Source organism: Geotrypetes seraphini, chromosome 11 (assembly GCF_902459505.1).
Source record: "Geotrypetes seraphini chromosome 11, aGeoSer1.1, whole genome shotgun sequence".
NCBI lineage: Eukaryota > Metazoa > Chordata > Amphibia > Gymnophiona > Dermophiidae > Geotrypetes > Geotrypetes seraphini.
The window spans coordinates 42,846,133-42,869,937 of NC_047094.1; the positions used below are offsets into that span (position 1 = coordinate 42,846,133).

The following is a 23,805-nucleotide window of genomic DNA, read 5'->3' on the forward strand; positions in this document are numbered from 1 at the left end:
TCTAAGATGAATTGCCTTGGTTCCTTGGCAAGAGAGAAAAAAAAAAAAAGTTTTGCAACTTTTTTTTTTAAACCTTTTGGAATGTATCAGTAAATAAATTTCCCTTAAGAACCTATAAAGTATAACTGAACATAAACAGTACAATCTATACATCAGAGACCTTCTTATATATATATATTTCTGTTCTGTGTATGTCTCGAAACACAATTAAAATTAGTAGATTATTAAGCCATACTTATACAGTATTTTATCATGATTTATTATCTATACAAGGTAATAGGAAATTCTGTTTTAAGAACACATTTGATTCTCTTCAGCCATCAAATGTGAAAGCAAAGACAACTGAAAAAGACACGAGAAAACAGGACAGAACAAAACATTTCAGAAGCTCTTTTTTTTCAAAATGTATTTCATACTCTGCAATTGAAGTGATTAAGAATTCTGACCAGTAAATAGCTTGGCCAGAATGAACTTATTAAAAATAGCAAAAAAAAACAAAACTATATATATATATCAGCCATAAAAATCTTAGTCCTAGAAAATTTCTAATCAGTCATGATGAAATAGATGGCAGCTTACATGATGACTGAGTTACATGCTCAGCTTATCAGATGTATGACAAAGCTAGTTTTCTTCCATTTATTTCTACATAAAACAATAAAAGGGAAGGCAGTGGTTGGAAGAAACATAATAGGCACATGGATATATACTATACGAAAAACTACATTTGCATTCCAATGTGCTTCTATGTTGTTGTTAATATGACAGTGTTAGAAAATAATCAAAAACTGGCAGAAATGCAGAGAAAAAAAACCTAACTATGAATCCCTTTTACTAAAATGCATTAAAATGTAGGCTTAGTAAAGAACAGCTGAACTTGAAAATTTTAATTACAGGGCAGTGCGTGACTGAAGCGACATTAACAATGGAAGATCATAAAGCTAAATTGCTCCGTATCCTTTTACAATGTTCCCCTGGTCATTTGCAGTTCACGGTCCCAGTCATTCACAGTATTCTTTGACCGGGACTTCCTGTGTTAAAGTCGGGCTTCACCAATCAGGAGCTGCGCCTCACAGCAGCTCCCGATTGATGAAGCCTGACTTTAGTGCAGGAAGAGGCAGTCGGAGCATACTGTGAGTGATTTCCTTCACTCGCCGACGCTCCAGCTGCCCTATCCTGCCTCCCCAGGCAAAAAACCACCTAAATCAGGCCTCCATGCCCTCCTCCTGCACCCGGCCGCGGTCCTGAAGCCCAGTTACAGCAGGTAGTTGTTCTGGATCTGCAGCGGCCGCTCGTGTGGCTCCAGCCGGTGGGCGCTTTCCCCGTGTAGCTGCACATAGAGCGCGTGCAGGCGGGCGGCCTGCAGGGGGTTGCTCTCGGGCACCGGCGGGTAAGTGATGACCGGTGAGCGCTCCAGATCCGAAGGGCAGCCCGGAGTGACAGAATCCAGCCTGCCGGGATCAAGCTGAAGCGCTCCAAGTCCGTGTCTGGGAGCCTCAGGGTGCGGGGCAGCGGCACCAGGCAAGGAGCATTCTCCAGCTCCTTGTCATCCCGTATTCACATTTTTTAATATTCCGGGGGTTCCTGGAACGGATTAAAAATGTACTATCATCATGGAAAGACCCAAATATAAGCATATCTTTTATATACGAAAAAGTATTTGCAGAAAAACTGAAGTCCACTAGAAAATTTAATGAACTATGATAACCTATAAGATATTATTATAAATTCCAGTTTCTTGTATATTCTCACTTGACGCTATTATGGCACAATGCTGACCTGTACTTTTATTATACCCTATCTCTGATGGCAATTGATATAACACTGACTACGAATGCATTATATTCTGTTTTACTTGAGTCATAATAGGAGAATGCTATAGCACATCCAACCCTGCTTGTAGCTGTGTTAATTGTATAGCTATGTTAAGCTTAGAAACTGTTTCTCTATAGATGATGCCTCTTATTAGCTATGCTGTACTCGATCATTATTGATGCAGAGTTAAACATGTATGTATAAGTATTGTTTTATTTTTCTGTATTGTTGTTCACTGTCCTATAATTTCAATAAACAGATTTGAACTAAAAAGAAAATAGGCTTAGCATTTTAATGCAGAATTTTTCCATGTGCTAAGCCCAGTTCTAACACTTCACAATTATTTCTTTTCAGGCCATGCACTAATAGACATATTAGCACAAGTTACCTTAAACACATTAGAGCAAGAATGGTTATTTAGTAGGCACTAGGTGCTCCTGTATTAACTCTGTTATCCAGTTAGTAAGCGGTCTTGTAAATATGCCAGCTCAATAACACTTCCATGCTCATTCCCTGCCCCCATGGCATACCCCCTCTCAAAAAAATTGCATTTTAAAAAAAGTGAAACTAGCACATGTTAGCAGGCAAATTATCACAAAACATTTTAATGCTTCTTGTGGCAAGTCTTTTTTACCCTTCCCATTATGGGCTCCTTTTACAAAGCTGCGGTAGCGGATCCTGCTATGGTAATTGCTCTGATGCCCACACGGATTTAATGAGCATCGGAGCGTTTGCCGCATGGCAGCCGCTATTATGACTTTGTAAAATGTGGGTTAAGCATTAATCTATACACTGGTTCTGGGGGGGGGGGGAAATGGGATCCCAACATTTTTCCAAAAGACACAAAAGCATCCTACTGCTTCATAAACTTCTGCCAGAAAATCAAGACATTTCTCGTTGGCCACAAATTTGGACTTGGAGATTGAAATGTACAGCGTCAGCATCTATGAGACAAACATGGTTATTTTTGTTACACAGGATTTTCAGGACCCCAGTTCGATTAAATAAAATAGATTCTGGCATTGTCATATAGATATAGGGACTTTGGACCATCTGTTATATTTTTGTCCATTTATATTAATATTTTGGAAGTCAATCTGGGGACAAATAAATTTAGTCACCTGTAAGTTTTTTGATGAATTATGGAGGCCTTCAATAAATACAAGTATCAAATTATAAGCTTAATCAAGCTGCAATATAGGGCTCCTTTTTACAAAGGTGCGCTAGCATTTTTAGCGCACACACTGGATTAGCGCGCACTAACCAAAAAACTACCGTCTGCTCAAGAGGAGGCGGTAGCAGCTAGCGTGCGCTATTTGGTGCGTTAAGGCCCTAACGCACCTTTGTAAAAGGAGCCCACACTCATAAGAAGCCCAAAACTAACACTGAATCAAGAAGGGGTGTTTCCACTATATTTTATTGCAGATCATGTATTAACTTTCAGATTAATGTGTGGTGCCTGCTCCTGGTTAACATGGAAGCACTTAGCACCTTCTATTCAGGACATGGGAAACGGTCCTTTATTAATCCTGCATTAGCCAGCATCAAGTGTAATACATTAGTTTCATGGTTTATTAAAATTTGAAAAAAGGCTTAACAAAACATTTCAAAGCATTGTACAATAAATATCAATAATAAAATAAACAAAAAAATAGTACAAAAACAGACTTACTTTGGGGGGGAAGGTGAGGCAAAAAGGATAGAGGGGGAAAAATTACAATTCTTAAAAAAAAAAAAAACCAAAGGAAAGGATTGGGAGATAATTAGCTGGTTAACACATCATAAAATCACAAGAGTTGTCATACTGGGACAGAACGAAGGTCCATCAAGTCCAGTATCCTGTTCCCAATAGTGTATAACCCAGGTTGCAAGTACCTGACAAGATCCCAAGGAGAGGTTTATCCTGCTTATCCTAGGAATAAGTAGTGGATATGCCCAAGCCATCTTAATGATGGCTTACGGAACTGTCTTTTAGGACATTAGCCAAACTTTTTTTTTAAGCTATGCTAAGCAAACTGCTTTCACGACATTCTCCAGCAACAAATTCCAGAGTTTAATTACCCACTGAGTGAATAAATATTTTCTCTGGTTAAATCTACTACTTAGTAGTTTCATCCCATGCCCCCTAGTCCTAGTATTTTTGGAAAGAATAAACAAGCGATTCCATCTGCTCATTCAATTCCACTTAGGGCTCCTTTTACGAAGCCGCGTTAGCAGTTTAACGCACATAATAGCGCGCGCTAATTTGCCGGCCGCGCTAGCCGCTACCGCCTCCTCTTGAGCAGGCGGTAGTTTTTCGGCTAGCACGGGGGTTAGCGCACACTAAAAAGGTGCATGCGATAAAGCTAACGCGGCTTCGTAAAAGGAGTCCTTAGTATTTTATAGACCACTATCATATCTGAGTATCTCTTATCCTGGTTGAAGAGCCCTAATCAGTTTAGCATTTCCACATAGGGAAGTCATCCCATCCTTTTTATCTGTTTTGTCATCCTTCTATATACCTTTTCTAATCCCACTATATCTTTTTTTAGATGCGGAAAACAGAACTGCATAGAGTATTCAAGGTTCAGCTGCATGATAAATCTATACAAAGGCATGATAACATTTTCATCTTTGTTATTCATTTCTTTCCTGATAATTCCTAACGTTCTATTTGTTTTCATAGCTGCTTCAATGTATCCTTAACGATGACACCTAGATCCTTTTCCTGGGCAGTGACTGCTAACATGGAACCCAGCCATCATGTAGCTATAGTTTGGGTTCATCTTTCCCACATGTACCACTTTGCACTTGCTCACATTAAATGTCATCTCTCATTTTGATGCCCAGACTCACAGTCCTCTTGCGATTTAACAACTTTGAACAATTTTGTGTCATCAGCATATTTAATGATCTCACTAGTTATTCCTATCTCTAGATCATTGATAAATATGTTAAAAAAGAAGCGGTCCCAACACAGACCCCTGGGGAACACCACTATTTACTTTTCTCCATTGAGAATATTGACCATTTAACTCTACTCTTTGTTTTCTATCTTTCAACCAGTTTTTAATCCATAATAGGACATTACCTCTTGTACCATGACTTTCTAATTTCTTCAGAAGTCTTTCATAAGGTACTTTGCCAAATGCCTTTTGAAAATCCAGTCATACAATATCAACTGGCTCACCTTTATTCACATGTTCATTCACCCTTTCAAAGAAATGTAGTAGATTGATGAGGTAAGATTTTTCTTGACTAAATCCTAATACGTATGAGAAGTTCTCAGCCCAACCAACAAAGTTGAGGCAGTGTCCATTGAGGGCTACACACTTAGTCCAGCAATTTTCCAATTTTTTTGTTCCATATTTTACCAATGGATCAAAAAAAAAAGTGGAAAATCACTGGACTAAGGGTTCCTTTTACAAAGCTGCGATAGCGTTTTTTAGCGCACGCAGAATTTTATCGTGCGCTAAACCTGCACTATGCAGCTAGAACTAATGCCAGCTCAATGTTGTCGTTAGCGTCTAGCTTGCACGGCAATTTAGCATGCGCTAAAACCGCTAGTGCAGCTTTGTAAAAGGAGCCCTAAGTGTATAGCCCTCAATGGAGATTGCCCCTACTTTGTTGGTTGGACTGAGAACTTTTCAGCGGCCCTTTGTATACTGGTGCCTACCTCTAGGATGCCTAGTGATGACAAACTCCGTTTATGTGCCACTAGTCATGATTCTATAAATAGTGCTGTGCAGTTGATTGACAACCATGTGGAGTGGCACCATTTATAGAATCAGGCCCATAGTATGCAACTACAAACAGAGTGTGTGCATAGGAGGATAGCGGTGTGTATATGAGAGTCATTTTTATTAATTACAATTTTGTATAGACTGTTAATAAAGATTCCTGCACCTTGTACATTCCACTCTGCAATTTTTTTTCCTTGTTTTTGGTATCCTGAGAGCCTGACTTGCTAAAGTGTCCCTCAGGGAAGGTTGGGAACTACAGACTTAGATCATGTATGGTATTTTCCATATCCCCAATGTGATTAGTAAGCTATGGAATGTCACAGACTGTTGGCATCATTTAATGTTGAGTGATAATATTTTAAAAAAAAATAAAACTATACCAGTGAAGACTAGATTAGTTCTATATCTTAGTATGCATATCATTCTTCTACTGGAATATTTTAATTTTGACGTGAGGAAGCATTTTTGATGATCTCTCCAAGAAAGAAAAATATGACCACTGATTTTTCATATGTACCATCATCTGTACCAAAAGCATACTTTCCATATAAAAAGGAAACTGAAAAAATGTGATTTGTCATCTTGAAAAACCAAATAATAGATATTTAACATCCTTATAAATCTGAATACCAACTTACAATCCATTGGTTTTCGCTTCTTGCTGCTCCCGTGGAAGAAGCATATTAATTAGAATGAGATCATCTTGTTTCATCCAATAATGTCAAAGTTATTGGACAGTTGGATAGTATCCAAATTTCATTTCCATACATCACATCAGCTTTATAAATGATAAATCAATACATTTAATACTTTTCCATACTAATGTACTCCAGTAGAAACAAGTCTACATACCCTGCAAGAAATATGCAGATTAAAAAGACTGTGCTTTGAAGATAATGGAATGTAAAACACTTTTCTATGAGACTTTAAGGCAGCAGGACAGTAAACTTGATTGACATTCAGTAGAAATTTGAAAAATTAGCATCATTCATAGATAAACCAATTGAAACTGGGTCAGTAAGTCATCAACTCCAGCTGGGAAACCAATACTTAATTGATAAGTATGTTGAATTACATTTATTAAAACATGGTCTAATTTTTACATCAGTAGAACCTTAAATTCAAATCAGCAGGCCATCAGGGAGAACTTAATTTAGGGACGTTTTTACTAAAGTACACTAAAATCTGAACTAAACACATTGTACTTAAGATAGGATGTAATCATGAACTAAGTCCAGATTTAATATGGCACCTGCATGATGCAGGGTTCCAAGTTAGAAGTCACCACCCAGGAAAAGGATCTAGGTGTCATACCTACCTCAGCTATGGAACCGACTACCCACACAGATCAGGTCGCTAGACTCATTAATGACCTTCCTCTTCCGCCAATCGAGCCATTAAAAACTGCCTCCTCAATATAATTCTCCTAGTACTCTTTGCTATGACCAGTTTGGTCTCTAGAATAAGCTCTGTTATTGTCTACTGTAACCTATTTGTTGTCATGGCAAAATGGTGGAAACAATTATAAAAAATAAAATTGTGGAACACGTAGACAAACATGATTTAATGAGATGAAGTCAGCATGGGTTCAGCCGAGGGAGATCTTGCCTCACCAATTTGTTTGACTTCTTTGAAGGTGTGAATAAACATGTGGATAAAGGTGAGCCGGTTGATATAGTGTATCTAGATTTTCAGAAAGCTTTTGATAAAATTCCTCACGAGAGGCTCCTGATAAAATTAAAGTGTCATGGGATAGGTAGCAAAGTTCAGTTGTGGATTAGGAATTGGTTATCAGATAGAAAACAGAGGGTAGGCTTAAATGGTCATTTTTCTCAATGGAGGAGAGTACAGTGGAGTGTCGCAGGGGTCTGTACTGGGACCGGTGCTATTTAACTTATTTATAAATAATCTGGAAACTGGAATGACGAGTAAGGTGATTAAATTTGCAGATGACACTAAGCCGTTTAAAGTTGATAAAACGCATGCGGACTGTGAAAAATTGCAGGCGGACCTTAGGAAATTGGAAGACTGGGCGTCCAAATGGCAGATGAAATTTAATGTAGACAAATGCAAAGTGATGCACATTGGGAAGAATAACCTGAATCACAGTTATCAGATGCTAGGGTCCACGTTGGGGATTAGCGCCCAAGAAAAGGATCTGGGTGTCATCGTAGACAATACGATGAAACCTTCTGCCCAATGTATGGTGACGGCCAAAAAAGCAAACAGGATGGTAGGAATTATTAAAAAAGGGATGGTTAACAAGACTAAGAATGTTATAATGCCCCTGTATTGCTCCATGGTGCGACCTCATCTGGAGTATTGCATTCAATTCTGGTCTCCTTATCTCAAGAAAGATATAGTGGCACTAGAAAAGGTTAAAAGAAGAACGACCAAGATGGTAAAGGGCATGGAACTCCTCTCAAATGAGGAAAGACTAAAACAGTTAGGACTCTTCAGCTTGGAAAAGAGATGGCTGATGGGAGATATGATTGAAGTCTATAAAATTCTGAGTGGAGTAGAACGGGTACACGTGGATCGATTTTTCACTCCGTTAAAAATTACAAAGACTAGGAGACACTCGATGAAGTTACAGGGAAAATTTTTAAAACCAATAGGAGAAATTTTTTTTTTCACTCAGAGAATAGTTAAGCTCTGGAGCGTGTTGCCAGAGGATGTGGTAAGAGCGGATAGCGTAGCTGGTTTTAAGAAAGGTTTGGACAAGTTCCTGGAGGAAAAGTCCATAGTCTGTTATTGAGAAAGACATGGGGGAAGCCACTGCTTGCCCTGGATTGGTAGCATGGGATATTGCTACTCCTTAGCCCCCTGAGAATCACTCATTGGCATTGAAAAAAAAACGGTCCCAGGAATTGGAGGGAGGCGATCAGAGGCAGTGGGGGGTGATCGGAGGCGTAGGGAGGCGATCAGAGGAAGCCGGGGGGGGATCAGAGGTAGAGGGAGGCGATCAGAGGTGGCGGAGGGGGGGGGCGATCGGAGCATTGACCTTACCTGGTGGTCTAGCAGTGATGCGGGGCAGGAGCGATCTTCCTACACTCCTGCCCCTTGCAGAGCCGTGCTGTGAGTTCCAGTGGTCTCACAAGACTACAACAGGGAGTTCCTGTTGTAGTCTCGTGAGACCATGGGAACTCAGAAGGCTCTGCACAGGGGTGGGTCAGAGCCGGCTAAAAGTTATTCGCAATGTTTCCCTATTCACGGGCCAGCTCTGCCCCTAACCCCCGTGAATAGGGAGGGAGAGATGTAATGTGTTAACAGGCAATCCACTGTACAATCCCTTGACATGTTTGTTTGGCAGCCTGTTACCACAGGCTAACCATTTGTTATGTGCTTAATGCATTTTTGTAAATGGGTCTCTCAATGAGTTAAACAATTATATTGCTAGTTAGATCTACTAAGAACACATTTTTGCAAGTTAATTACACCTTAGGGAATGCAATGGTGAAATCAGAACCACAAATCCCTGCATGCAGTGAGTAAACCCAGCACTGGATCAACTTTGTTGGGCAAATCTGAATCCAATTGGAAATCTTATTCAGATACCAATAACAAACGCTTCAAAAAGCCGTTTCTAAACATAAATCTAGTCCTGACAATGTTCTTTTAAGTATTAGTAGTTACACCGCAGCTAAAATTCCATCAGTTGAGGTTTTTCAGTTCTGCTGAGCACCCCCAACTTTCCAACCCATTGTTTTGAATGGTGAATGAATTAGATTAACCATCTTGATTATTCAAAGAAATTTAGCTTAATGACCAGCAATTACTTTAATGGCTTTGATATTCAGAAGGTAAGAAGGCACAGTGTTTCTTCAAATGAACATTAAATATAAAATTCCTCTGATTGACTGTCATGGAAACCTAATTTTATTGCCATTTAAATTATTCAAAATCAATATGAGACACTAGCTAGACTTGAGGATCCAAAAAGGCTCAGAAGCATCTAAAAGCTGCATTTTTTTCCTATATTAAATAATTGTATATTGTCTTGATGATAATGGGTTGTTTGCTGTGCCTCACCATTTCAGTTGCCTGAGCAGACAATTTTTTTTCCTCTCTCAGTATTAAGTGGTAAATGGTATTTTATACATCAAAGTGCATTCTTTGAACAAGATTAAGATTATTTTCCTACTCCCTGGATGTTGAATTTTCCACTTTGTGGTTATATCTCTTTATACAATGCATTTCCAGCAACTAATGGTAGAAATGCACTAAGCTGTAATGTATTATTTTAAAATGTCCGACAGGTAATAAAAGTCACTTAACATGAATGAGGTCTCTGACTTGCATAGGTAGATGCCTGTTCCTTAACGTAGAGTTCATTTAAAACATTGTAAATAACATTTTAACAGGCAAATTAGGAAATATTTCTGGGAAGTTCTAGTGTAACCAAGTAGGCAAGTGCAACATTTCTTGTTTGACGTACCTAATGAGGAATTTTGGAAGACAGGCATGTTAATAAGTTTATGTGAATAGTTTGTCTTCCAATTTTAACAGAGTGGAATTTTATTAAAGCAAATTTCATGATGTAGATCAGTGAAATTTTGCAAAAGTTTGTTTTTTTTTAAATCCAATTACTTTGTCTATTATTATACATTATATTTTGCTGTTTAAACACCGTCAGGTTGACATAATGGACATAGATTAATGAGTTTCATTTTACCCAAATTGACTGTCTCTGGAAATAAAACTCCAGCAATAGAAAAACAGGTACAATATATTATTGATATGATCTCTTAAAAGATAGACAATTGGGAAAGGAAAGCCAGGGGCTACCAATGATTGTTGGAGTAGTGACGAGTCCTATAATTTGATTCCATATGCCAAAGAATGGCCCCCTCTAACTTATCTGTCTTCTTCAAGCTTCATTCTGACTCCCCTCTTCTTGTAAAAATCACCAGCTGACATTAAAATGTAAACAGCTGTGGTGAGTATGGGGTGATGGGTTGGGGGACTTCTTCAGTGGATTGCCAACTAAGAGATAAACAAAGTCAGTTGCCCATTTGGGAGCTTCTTAGGAACCAACTGGGAGATGATGGGACAAATTATATGTAGAGATGTTATCATGCTATTAAAGGGATTAAGAGCTGGCTAAGGGACCCTTTTGCTAGTGCTCGTGTGCATTAAATATGAGAAAAAAAAAGCATACCATAAAATGGGTTAAAGTGTTTTGTGGTAATTTGTCTCTGTGCATGATGATTTAGGAAACATCTGAAAACACACCTGTTCCTAAAGTATCTAGACAACTGATCCTCTCTTCTCTCTCCCCTCTATAGCGATTAACTTGTTCTATTGATCACTCTCTCCTCAAAAATGGATTTCCTGTCCTATTAACCCTCTTTCTTCCTCCCCTCTTAAAGTCAATCAATTTGTACCTTTGCTTAATCTTTGTAAACCGCATAGAACTTCACGGTATTGCGGTATATAAGCTGTTATTATTATTTACTTTTTAAAAATATTTTTCAGGAGAATGGTCGGGAATGGGTTTCTTATGCATTGTTCCTATTCAGTGAATATTGAAGGCGATATCTCCAATTCCTGGCAGTCTCCTTGTGGGGTTCCTCAAGGCTCCCTTCTCTCTCCAAATTTTATTCAATCTCTATATGACCACATTGAACACCTTTAAACTGTCAGCTTGGGAAACGTTATTTACTTATGCTGATATCTTTATACTGATTGAGATTGATCCGGATATTTCCAATCTAGTTTCCAAGGACCGGCAGCAGATAGTACTTAAACTTTTTAAAGTGCGTTAGTGCTTTAAGTATTTCAAAAAAGTGCCTCAGTGCTGTAAACGGTTTTCATTTGATACTATTCAGCTAAATTCAGCACGAACGCACTTTAAAAAGTTGAAGTAATCTCTGCTGCCGGTCCTGAGTGTTCAACTGAACTGTAGTTCTTTTTAGTATAGAGAATCGTGAGCGTTATGAGATTTTAAAAATTTAATGAAATATTAACATTTGGTGAATTGTTTAAAAGTTAGGCTAGATTAAATAAGATATTAATAATTAATTAATTAATTTATAAATTATTAATAAAGCAATTAAGTAATTGAATTGATAGTCTAAATAATGGTAGGTAGGACGGGTTCAAGCCTGTGATGTCATCAGGATTAGAAAAAACTTTTTTCTTCTCTTGGAAGAAATTCCAGTATGAGATAAAATTACTCCGTTTTCTGAGGCTCGTTCCTGTCAGTATTATCTGGTTTAAGAAAGTTAAGAAAAACGTTCTCTACAATTTAGGTTGTTCTTTCAATGGTTCTGTTGTTCAATAATTTAGAATACAGCCATGTGCTTAATTTTTAATTTGAAAAAATAACATCACATGCACCATATACCAAAGATTACACTTAGCTATTTAAGTTTGGTTGTATTTTTTTAAATAAAGTTGGATCTTTTCCAGATAAGCCCCGCCACTAATGGAAAAAGTGCACGCGCCGAAAGTTAAGCCCCGCCACCTTTTGCCAGCGCACGCAACCTTAACCAGTGAAGCTCTCAGCACAACGCCCCCACAACGTGGCGCGATGTGTATAAAGTAAAGTGGGGGGGTTCCCCCCCAGACCCCCCCCATCAGAGCACCCAAAAAAAGATTATAAAAAAGAGGATATGAAACTTAACATTATAAAAAATAGGATAAGCTGTCGACCATTTTTTTAAGGGCTCTGACAGGGGGACGTGGGGGGGAACTCCCCACTTTACTTTATATAGATCGCGCCTCTTTTTTATAATCTTTTTTGGGTGGCGGGGGGTTAACTTTTTGGCGGGGCTTATCTGGAAAAGATCCATAAAGTTTTGCATGGTTTAGTATCGACCAGTTTTTATTCACTACATCAGGTAGTTCTTGGGCAAACCTTCATAGTTTTTTAATGCTTTCCATTCTATAAAGGATTGTCCTTATAAAAGACATTTGGATCAGCAGCTTGCCTATCAGGCTGCCGGCTGTGATTCTGAGTTTCGACCTTTGGTGTTGGCTTCATCATCTTACTTGCATTTTAGAAAGCTATTAAAAACTTATCTGTATTCTAAATCTATTGTAGATTGATATGCGCTGTCAAGATATGTCAATTGATATGTGTCACTCACTGGATTGTTCAGATTTTTTTTGGGGGGGTTTGTGAACTGCTTTGAACTGAAAGGTTTCCAATGCACTTGGAGTGTATTTTGGACTTCCTTTTCTCCTAGAAATAGGAGCCATATTCTGAACTTTTCTGCAATTGTTTGTGTGTGTTGTAGGGGGAATAAGAGGAAGGGGGGATTAGGGGTGGGTGGGATGTTCTGTACAAACTAGAAAACCTTTTCTTGTAAGCAAACTGAGGTCTGTTTATTTTGGGGTTTTTGGCACATCATTTTTTATACCCGTTACTGGTATCTTTTGGATTTGCTCAGTAAAAATAATTTAAACATAAATAAACGCTTATGTTATGTTATTAGGGTACCTAGGCTTTTTTTGTATTCCTTTGTTGTATCAATCTTCCAATAAAATTTCATGAACTTAAAAAAAAAAAAATAATTAGGCACTTTGGGCCAGATTCTATAAACAATATCTAAATTGCCAGGCGCCTTGAAAAAAGGTGTCAGCCATGTTTCAATCATGCTTAGGCACCATTTATAGAATTGTGCCTTACGACGCTTATCATAAAATTTAGGCACTAGTAATGTAGGATTAAAGGTTATTCAGTTAGACTTATGGACATACCTTAACGATTGAATCAATGGCTAAACTCAACTAGATTTTGAACTAACTTTCCATGAATTCAATTTCTAAAGTTGCTAGGAACTTCTGTTTGCTATTATTATGGTAGAATACGGTGTTATTATGTCCCTGCCAAATGCCAGAAATAATGTCACTAAGGCCCTGATTCTTATAGAGACGCTGAAAGGTGGCTGTAGGCGTCCTACCACCCCTAACTTAATTGATTTAATTGGTGATAAATAACACAGCAATTGAGCACATCATTTAAAACCAATTAAAAACTAATTTAAAACTGTAATACCTACAGAAGAGACCGCCAATGTCATGTCCACAGAGGTACCTACTGGCGTCTATGGTCAAAGTGGGCATGGCTTGTACCAGAAATGACTGTAGGTGCCAGTAGAAACCCCTGTGGACATGATTCTCATGTAAAGAAGGTGCCAGAAATGTAGTCTAGTAAAACCCTGGCCTACATTTCTGGCTTCTATTTAATATGTGGCTGTGATTCTGCAGCCAGCGTCAGTACATGATTGACACGTGACCAGCGCCAATTTTAGAGGTGCTGGCCAATACTGGCGCTGGTTGTAGAATCTGGCCCTAATTATTGTACTAATGAAACAAAATGAATATTACTATTAATAATTGTGACTGGGATCTCTTTGCAAACTAGTCTAAATTCAGTATGGATACAATGTGTGTAAATGTCCAGCTTGTACATTAGGAATTGTTCAGTTTCCTGCTGCTTCTGCTCTTCTGGTCACAAAAATGGATGTATTTAGAGCCTGTTCAAAGTACAGTGGAACCTTGGTTTACGAGCATAATTCGTTCCAGAAGTATGCTCGAAAACCAAATTGCTCGTATATCAAAGCGAGTTTCTCCATAGGAAGTAAGGGAAACTCGCTTTGATCCGTTCCACCTCGTCACACTCCCCCCCCCCCCCTGAGGCTACCGGCGCTGCTCCATTCACCCCCCTTGAGGCAACTGATGCTGCTCCATACCCCTCCTCCCGCGATCCGGCATCCCCCTCTGCGAACCGGCATCCTTCCCCACGCTTACGTCGCCCCCCTCTTCCGCGATTCTACTTTCCCCCAAGCACCGAAACAAAATCCCTTACCCCAATTGGACACCGGCACCAGCACCAACGCATTGGACATACCGGTGCCGGTGCCCGAAGATCCTCCTTCTTCTGGGCTGGGCGGTGCGTCAAAAGAGAACCTCCCTGTTGCCTGTGCTGGGCTGAACTGGGCTTTGAGCATTTGCGCATGCTCAAAGCCTTCTGATCTCGCTCTCTCCAAGATTCTGAATCTGAGAATCTCGGAGAGAGCGAGATCAGAAGGCTTTGATCATGCGCATATGCTCAAAGCCCAGCACAGGCAACACAAAAAAATCATCTTTTTTTTCTCCTTTATAAAAAGTAAATTTTCATGCATTGATTTATATGTGTAAAAATTTATTATAATTAAGAATTAATGGTCTGATGTAATGGAAAATCATTGGAAGAAGATCATTAACCATTAACTAGGCATGAAACTGGTTTCAAGGACCAAATTTAAAAAATAGAATAAAATGATCTTGCACAATAATGATTTATAGTTTTGTATTTTTTTTCTTTTTTGGCATAAAATTTACAGTGGAAAAACTTTGAGACTGAAATTTAAGATGTAGGCCAGTATAGACTATATACATGTAGACTTGTAGCAATGCTTAAGCCCACCCAGGGCCACTTCCGGGCAAAGCCATGCCTATACCCTGCCTTGGGCGTGTTTAAGCATCGCCACACATCTACTGTACATAGATGTGCTGCATTTCTCCGTAGATGCACTCCGGAAGCCTGCAATGTGGATGTCCTGCCTTGGAGAGGTTTTTTTTAAAAAAATTTTAAACGTGAATCCCAATTGGCTGCCAGATGGCGGTAGGATGCCTACTGCCACCTACCATTGGAACATGCATTTCAAGAATCAGGTCCTCACTTCTATCTGATCTTGGGTGTAGGCCAGGGCTGGATAACTCCAGTAGGCTGGATGAGATGTAATATGGGGACTCAGTTACCACGCTCAGGTCAGGCACTGCTTTCATGCTGAAGGAACAGTGAAATACAAGGTGTAACTGAACAAACTCAAACTCTTTTTTATTTAACTTGAATTATCTGCAGAACTATGTACAACTTCTTTAGATATATAGTAGATGACGGCAGATAAAGACCCGAATGGTCCATCCAGTCTGCCCAACCTGATTCAATTTAAATTTTTTTTTTTTTTTCTTCTTAGCTATTTCTGGCGAGAATCCAAAGCTTTACCTGGTACTGTGCTTGGGTTCCAACTGCCAAATTCTCTGTTAAGACTTACTCCAGCCCATCTACACCCTCCCAGCCATTGAAGCCCTCCCCTGCCCATCCTCCTCCAAACGGCCATACATAGACGCAGACCGTACAAGTCTGCCCAGTAACTGGCCTAGTTCAATCTTTAATATTATTTTCTGATTCTAAATCTTCTGTGTTCATCCCACGCTTCTTTGAACTCAGTCACAGTTTTACTCTCCACCACCTCTCTCGGGAGCGCATTCCAGGCATCCACCACCCTCTCCGTAAAGTAGAATTTCCTAACATTGCCCCTGAATCTACCACCCCTCAACCTCAAATTATGTCCTCTGGTTTTACCATTTTCCTTTCTCTGGAAAAGATTTTGTTCTACGTTAATACCCTTCAGAAAATTTGAATCAGGCTATTACAGATAAAGTTTCAAGTTTATTTAAAAATGTATTATACCTCCTAATCAGGCTTCTAGGTAGAGAATGACACGGTGGCGGTTTACCCGCGGCTACTGCGTTTAGCCGCAGGTAACCCGCCAAAAACGGGGAATGAAAATTAGCAGCCTCTGCGGGGACGGGGACAAGGCCATCACCGCCCCATGGAGCGGTGAATGGTCTTTTCACAGCAGTGAGGCATAAAGGATCGTGCGGTCCCCGCAGCGCCCACCCACACGTCGGATCGATCGTTTAACCAGCTTCCTCTCTCCACCTCACCTTAGTTTGCCGGCTTTCTTTTTTGGCAGACGGAACGCTTTCAAAAGAGCCGCGCACGCGCGGCTGCTCAGTATTCAATCTTCTGCTCTGACCCAACCGGAAACAGAAAGTTGCAGCAGAGCAGAAGATTGAACTTTGAGCAGCCGCGCGTGTGCGGCTCTTTGAAAGCATGCCGGTCGCCGAAAAAGAAAACCGGCAAACTAAGGAGAGCTGGAGAGCAGTAGCGTACCAAGGGGGGGGGGGCGGGAGGGGCGAAAAAGGTAATGGCGCCAGGCCTTGGAGCACCGAGGCAGACCGCTTCTCCCCCCTCCCAGACGAACCCCCGCTGACCCTCCTATCTCTCCCCCCCAAGTGAACCTTTCCGACCCTCCCAGCGAAAGCAGCAAACCTCCCTCCAGTAGCGTCGGCTTTCTCCTCCCTCTGCCGCATCACTGATGACATCATCAGTGACGCGGCAGAGGGAGGAGAAAGCCACGAAGGAGGTTTGCTGCTCTCGCTGGGAGGGTCGGAAAGGTTCATGGGGGGGAGATAGGAGGGTCAGCGGGGGTTTGGCTGGAAGGGGGGAGAAGCGGTCTGCCTCGGTGCTCCATTACCTTCTTCGGGCAGCAGCAGCGTTTACAATTCACTGCTGTTGCCGGCTTCAGGCCTTGTTCTCTGCCGGGTCCTGCCTACTTCCTGTTTTCATGAAGACAGGACCCGACAGAGAGGAAGGCCTGAAGCGGGCAACAGCAGTGAATTGTGAATGCTGCTGCTGCCTGATGAAGTTCAGGACATCAGGACATCGGGGAAGAACAGGGAGAAATTGGCTGCTGGCTTGGGGGTGAGGGTAGGGAAAGAATTGTTGAAGTGGAGAAATTGGCACGATGGCTTTGTGGGGGCTAGGGGGAGAGAGAAAGAAAGGAAAAAATAAAGAGGGGGGCCAGGGGGAGAGAGAAAGAAAGGCAGAAATAAAGAGGGGTCAGGGGGAGAGAGAAAGAAAGGCAGAAAGAAAGAGGGGGACCAAAAGGAGAGAGAAAGAAAGGCAGAAATAAAGAGGGGGGTCAAGAGGGAGAGAAAGAAAGGCAGAAAGAAAGAGGGGGGTCAGAGGGAGAGAGAAAGAAAGGCAGAAATAAAGAGGGGGTCAAGGGGGAGAGAAAGAAAGGCAGAAAGAAAGAGGAGGGCCAGGGGGAGAGAGAAATAAAGAGGGAGGCCAGGGGGAGAGAGAAAGAAAGGCAGAAATAAAGAGGGGAGCCAGGGGGAGAGAGAAAGAAAGAGGGGGGGCAGGAGAAGAAAGAAGAAGGATCAGATGAAGGACCAGAGATTCATGAAATCACCAGACAAAAAGGTAGGAAAAATTATTTTATTTTCAACTTAGTGATCAAAATGTGTCCGTTTTGAGAATTTATATCTGCTGTCTATATTTTGCACTATGGCCCCCTTTTACTAAACGCAATAGCGGTTTTTAGCGCAGGGAGCCTATGAGCGTCAAGAGCAGCGTGGGGCATTCAGCGCAGCTCCCTGTGCTAAAAACCGCTATCGCAGTTTAGTAAAAAGGGAGGGGGAATATTTGTCTATTTTTGTATAGTTGTTACTGAGGTGACATTGCATAAAGTCATCTGCCTTGACCTCTTTGAAAACCCGCGGAATATAAATGATAATTAACATTTTCTCTGCGTACAGCGTGCTTTGTGTTTTTAAAATTTTATTGTTGATAGATCATTTTGACTTGGCCACAAAGGTAAGGGGGAGGGAGGGAGGGGAGCTGCTGAAAGACATCAAGTAATCCTTGCAGGCTTGACTGTGCAGGGAATTATTTTTGTAAAATCATGTTTTGTTATGTGATTGGCATTATCTAGACTTTAATTTCTATGAATGAATAGAATGAAAATGATATAAAATTACTTGCTTGCGGGGACCGCATGTTCCGGCTCACACAAGGAAGGAGGGGGTGAAAGGGAAAAAGTTTTTCTTCCTTGGAAATAGATTCTGAAGTGACCTCATCAAAGAAGACCAGCACCAAATGTACAAGAAATCCCTTAAACAATGTCAAAAGAGCCCAAAATAGAAAACTGCTACTGCCTTGAGACTCCATTATTGAAGGAATCAACTTGAAATCACAGAAGAGACAGGAAAAGGTTAAATGCCTCATGGAATCCTCAGGTACAAAACACAAACCAAATTGTGAATGAAATCAGAGCAGACAGTAAGAATTATAAAATTGATGTCATTATCCATCTGGAAAAAAAGGCGTACTAGAAATAATGCCTCAGCAATTCAATTTTCAGAAGTTCTATTTGCTCATGGTAAGGGAGAAGAGAGACTGCTAGTGATGGTGGGGGGACTGATAGAAGATATGAAAGAAGGGTGGTAGAAAGGAACAGATGGTAAAGGAGGGAGGGAAGGGTGGTGGTGGAAAGGAATAGAACAGACATTGAAAGAGGGTAGAGAGGAACAGACCCTGAAAGGAAATATGGAAGGCAGAGTGGGGAGAAGACACTGGAAGGGAAGAAGACAGATGCCAGACTATGGGGGAGCGGAGGGAAGAAGATGGGTGCTACACGGGGACGGTGACGGGGCGGTGAATGGGATGGCAGTGGCAGTGACGGGGCGGTGAAAGGGATGGCGGTGGCGGTGACGGGGCGGTGAAGGGAACGGCGGTGACGGGGCGGTGCAGAGGATGGTGGGCCGGGGACGGTGCAGTGACAGGGACAGATTTTTTCCCCGTGTCATTCTCTACTTCTAGGCAGTATACATTAATCAATAAAAACAATCAAGTTAATAAATGTATTTGGGGGAATAATTAACCAAACAGACAAACTTGTACAAAAGGAAAAGAGGGGTTGAACTACAATATTATAGGAAAGAGACACTGAAGGAAAGAACAAGAGGTGGGGGAAAGATCAAAAGAAGTGAAGTCGAATTGTCCTTAGGAAGACAGTCGCGATTAAAAAGCATCTTTAAAAGAGAAGTTACTACTCGAAGGCGTCTTTAAACAAGAAGGTTTTTAATTTAAAGTTAAACTGGTTTAAATTTGTTTCCTCTCATATGTAATTGGGTATAGAGTTCCAGAGGGAAGGTGCAGTAACCGAAAAAATATTTAAGCGCACGGTGTTAATATTTTTTAAAGGGGGGATATTGAGAAAATGTTGCATAGTAGAATAGAATGATCTGAGGGGGATATAGGATATAAGAAGTCTATTTATAAATTCCAGTTGATTACTAGTTCTAGTTTTGAATGCAAGTAGAATAATTTTATAAGTGATTCTATGTTCGATGGGGAGCCAATGTGCTTTGATTAATAGAGGTGAAACATGGTCGAATTTCCTTGCCTGGAAGATAATTGTAACAGACGCATTTTGAATAACCTGCAATCATCGGATTTCTTTCTGTGTCATCCCTTTGTATAAGGCATTACAATAGTCAATACAGGAGATCACCAGAGAGTGAATTAGAATGTTGACAGATGAAGGTTTGAGTACTTTACAAAGAGTGCAAATTAATCGCAAACGGTAAAAACATTTTTTCACTACAGCACTGATTTGATCATGGTAATTGAATTCACTTCTTTCCTTACGTTTCTTAACACTTAATCAGATGTTCTTTCCATCTCTGACCTCCCCTCAGGAACCCAAAATGGGTCTCCTCTGGATTACAGAGACTTGGCAGGAGAGTAAGGATAATTAAGCAATTGAACTTCTTTCAATCAACTTCAATTTCTTATTCTCAGTCCTCTCCTCAGGAACCCAAAATGGATCTCCTTTGGATTACAGAGACTTGGCAGGAGAGTAAGGATAACTAAGCTATTGGACTTCTCTCAATCAACTTCAATTTCTTATTGTCAGTCCTCTCCTCAGGAACCAAAGGAGTCTCTCTCGGTGCTAGAGCTTTGGCAGGAGAAATAGGATGACCAAAAGCCTTGAATTTACTTTGAACTTCCCTTTTGTTACCTTCCCCCCCCCCCCCAACTGGGGAAAAGGGACCTCCTATGCCTCCTTCTAGATTTTCTAGATCTCTACATTTAGTGACCAGCAGAAGCATTTTCCGGGGAGGGGGGAGTGTCACAGAAGTTTTTAACTTCAGTTAGTTATATGCCCCTGAAGAAGCTACATAGGCGAAACACATTGGGCGCTGCTCCTGGGAACATTTTCAATAAACATATTCATCCTTATTTGGTCTAGCTGTTGTTTTGTGTTCCACGTTGGATTGTCTAGCAGTTGAGCCACGATTCATTGTATTATGAAATCTTGATTCATGGTGAGTCACAACATGTCATGGTGAGAAATGATACTCACCTACAATGTAGTAGATGATCCATTCTTATCTATTTGGGAAAACCAGCTAGTGCAGCAGTTGTATCATGATTCTGCAGCAAACACTGAATTAGATTTTTGCTGAGTAAAAGCGAGTCATTAACTAAAAGGAGGCTGAACCAACAAAGGTTATATTCAATTTAGTTGTTTAAGATTATTACATTGGATGGTTAATAATACAGCTCTAAGGGTACAGGTGTTCTGGCTGGCCTTGTGCTGGCAGGGTATGGGAACAGGAGGTTAGAGATTTGCATTTGAGCCACAGGCTGGCTTTCAGAGTTTGAACCAAAGCAAAGCTAGAAAGGCATCCTGAAACCTAAAAAGTTCCATTTTTGACAGTAAAAATCAGAATTTGGAAGTCCAGATTTGGATATGTCCAATTCTGTCAATATTTTGGCAAATAATCTGTCAACATAAAGCCTTTTCTAAAATACCTGTAGGATTGCAAATGCATGCACCAGTTATACATGACAGGAGCAACCATTTTATATCTGTCAAATGTCAAAAACATTAGAGACAACAGTAAAACCTTGGTTTGTGAGCATAATTCGTTCCAGAAGCATCCTTGTAAACCAAAGCACTCGTATTTCAAAGTGAATTTCCCATAGGAAATAATGGAAGCAGACGATTTGTTCCACAACCCAAAAGCTTTAAGACAAAAAGCACAGTTACTTACCGTAGCAGGTGTTATCCAGGGACAGCAGGCAGATATTCTTGACTGATGGGTGACGGCACCGACGGAGCCCCGGTACGGACAATTTTAGAGTGATTGCACTCTAAGAACTTAGAAAGTTCTAGTTAGGCCACACCGCGCGTGCGCGAGTGCCTTCCCGCCCGACGAAGGCGCGTGGTCCCCAGTTAGGATAAGCCAGCTAAGAAGCCAACCCGGGGAGGTGGGAGGGACGCAAGAATATCTGCCTGCTGTCCCTGGATAACACCTGTTACGATAAGTAACTGTGCTTTATCCCAGGACAAGCAGGCAGCATATTCTTGACTGATGGGTGACCTCCAAGCTAACAAAAAGAGGGATGGAGGGAAGGTTGGCCATTAGGAAAACAAATTTTGCAAAACAGATTGGCCGAAGTGTCCATCCCGTCTGGAGAATGCATCCAGACAATAGTGAGATGTGAAAGTATGAACTGAGGACCAAGTAGCAGCCTTGCAGATTTCCTCAATGGAAGTGGAACGGAGGAAAGCTACAGACGCTGCCATAGCTCTAACCTTGTGGCCCGTGACAGAACCTTCCAGTGTCAGGCCCGACTGAGCATAACAGAATGAAATGCAAGCAGCAAGCCAATTGGATAGGGTGCGTTTAGATACAGGATGACCCAACTTGTTAGGATCAAAGGACAAAAACAGTTGAGGAGATGATCTGTGAGGTTTGGTGCGTTCAAGATAGTAAGCCAAAGCACGTTTACAGTCCAATGTATGCAAAGCCTGTTCACCTGGATGAGAATGAGGCTTTGGAAAAAATACAGGTAGGACAATGGACTGATTAAGATGAAAGTCAGATACAACCTTAGGGAGAAACTTTGGATGTGTACGGAGGACCACCTTATCATGGTGAAAAACAGTGAAAGGTGGATCGGCCACTAGTGCATGCAGCTCACTGACCCTCCTGGCAGAAGTGAGAGCTATAAGGAGGACCACTTTCCAAGTAAGAAATTTGAACTGTGCTGTGGCCAAAGGTTCGAAAGGAGGTTTCATTAAAGTAGACAGAACTACATTGAGATCCCAGACCACAGGAGAGGGCTTGAGAGGTGGTTTCACATTAAAAAGTCCCCTCATGAACCTAGAAACTAAAGGATGAGCCGAGAGGGGTTTTCCATGAATTGGCTCATGAAAAGCAGCTATAGCACTAAGGTGAACTCTGATAGAAGTAGATTTGAGACCAGAGTCAGACAAGGAAAGAAGATAGTCCAACACCAGTCCCACTGCTAAAGACATGGGATTATGGTGATGTAAGAGGCACCAGGAAGAAAACCGAGACCACTTCTGTTGATAACACTGGAGCGTGGCCGGTTTCCTGGAAGCATCAATGATAGAGCGGACAGGCTGAGAAAGGAGTGAGTGAGCCGAAGTCAGCCCGAGAGATACCAAGCTGTCAGGTGCAGAGACTGTAGGTTGGGATGCAGTAGGGTCTGCTGATGCTGAGAAAGCAGAGAAGGAAACAGTGGAAGAATTATAGGTTCCCTGGAACTGAGTTGAAGTAGAAGGGAGAACCAATGTTTCCTGGGCCACCGTGGAGCGATGAGAATCATGGTGGCGTGTTCCCTCCTGAGCTTGAATAATGTCTGCAGCATGAGCGGTAGAGGAGGAAATGCATATAGGAAGAGATTGGTCCAATCCAGAAGAAATGCATCGGGAGCCAGATAGTGAGGAGAGTAGAGTCTGGAGCAAAACAGGGGCAGCTGATGATTGTGAGGAGCTGCAAAGAGGTCCACCTGAGGAGTGCCCCATTGAGCGAAAATGGACTGGAGAGTCAAGGGGTCGAGAGTCCATTCGTGAGGTTGGAGAATTCTGCTGAGATTGTCTGCCAAGGAATTCTGCTCCCCTTGAATGTAGACAGCCTTCAGGAATAAATGACGAGCTGTTGCCCAAGACCAAATCTGTTGTGCTTCCTGACACAACAGGCGAGAGCCCGTCCCTCCCTGTTTGTTGATGTAGTACATTGCAACTTGATTGTCTGTGCAAATAAGAAGTACTTGAGGAAAGAAAAGATGTTGAAAAGCCTTGAGGGCATAAAACATTGCTCGGAGTTCCAGGAAATTGATGTGGTGTTTCTTATCCTGAGCAGTCCAAAACCCCTGAGTTTGGAACTCGTTCAAGTGAGCTCCCCAGGCATAGGGGGAGGAATTTGTGGTGATGACTAGTTGATGAGGAGGTAGATGGAACAGCAGACCTCTGGATAGATTTGAAGATGTCAATCACCAACGAAGCGACTGTCGAAGAGACGAGGTCACAGATATGTGTTGTGAGCAAGGATCCGTCGCTTGTGACCACTGAGTCGCTAGGGTCCATTGAGGAGTACGAAGGTGGAGACGTGCGAAGGGGTGACATGTACTGTGGAAGCCATGTGCCCCAAGAGCACCATCATGTGATTCGCAGAGATTGTAATCTGTTGAAACACCTGCCGACAGAGATGAAGGATGGTCTGAAGGCTGGATGGAAGAAACGCCCTCATCAGAACAGTGTCCAGAATGGCTCCAATGAATTGAAGTCGTTGGGTTGGAATGAGATGTGACTTGGGTAGA

General features: G+C 41.3%; 1 long non-coding RNA gene across 1 annotated transcript in view; it reads right to left on the bottom strand.

Annotated features, from left to right (window-relative positions):
• Positions 1-423: 423 nt before the first annotated feature.
• LOC117345848 overlaps positions 424-23,805 on the bottom strand; it is a 606,231-nt gene continuing 582,849 nt past the window's right edge. Inside the window, exon 4 of the long non-coding RNA XR_004536518.1 lies at positions 424-1,584. This is a non-coding gene — a long non-coding RNA (uncharacterized LOC117345848). The remainder of the gene's footprint in view (positions 1,585-23,805) is intronic.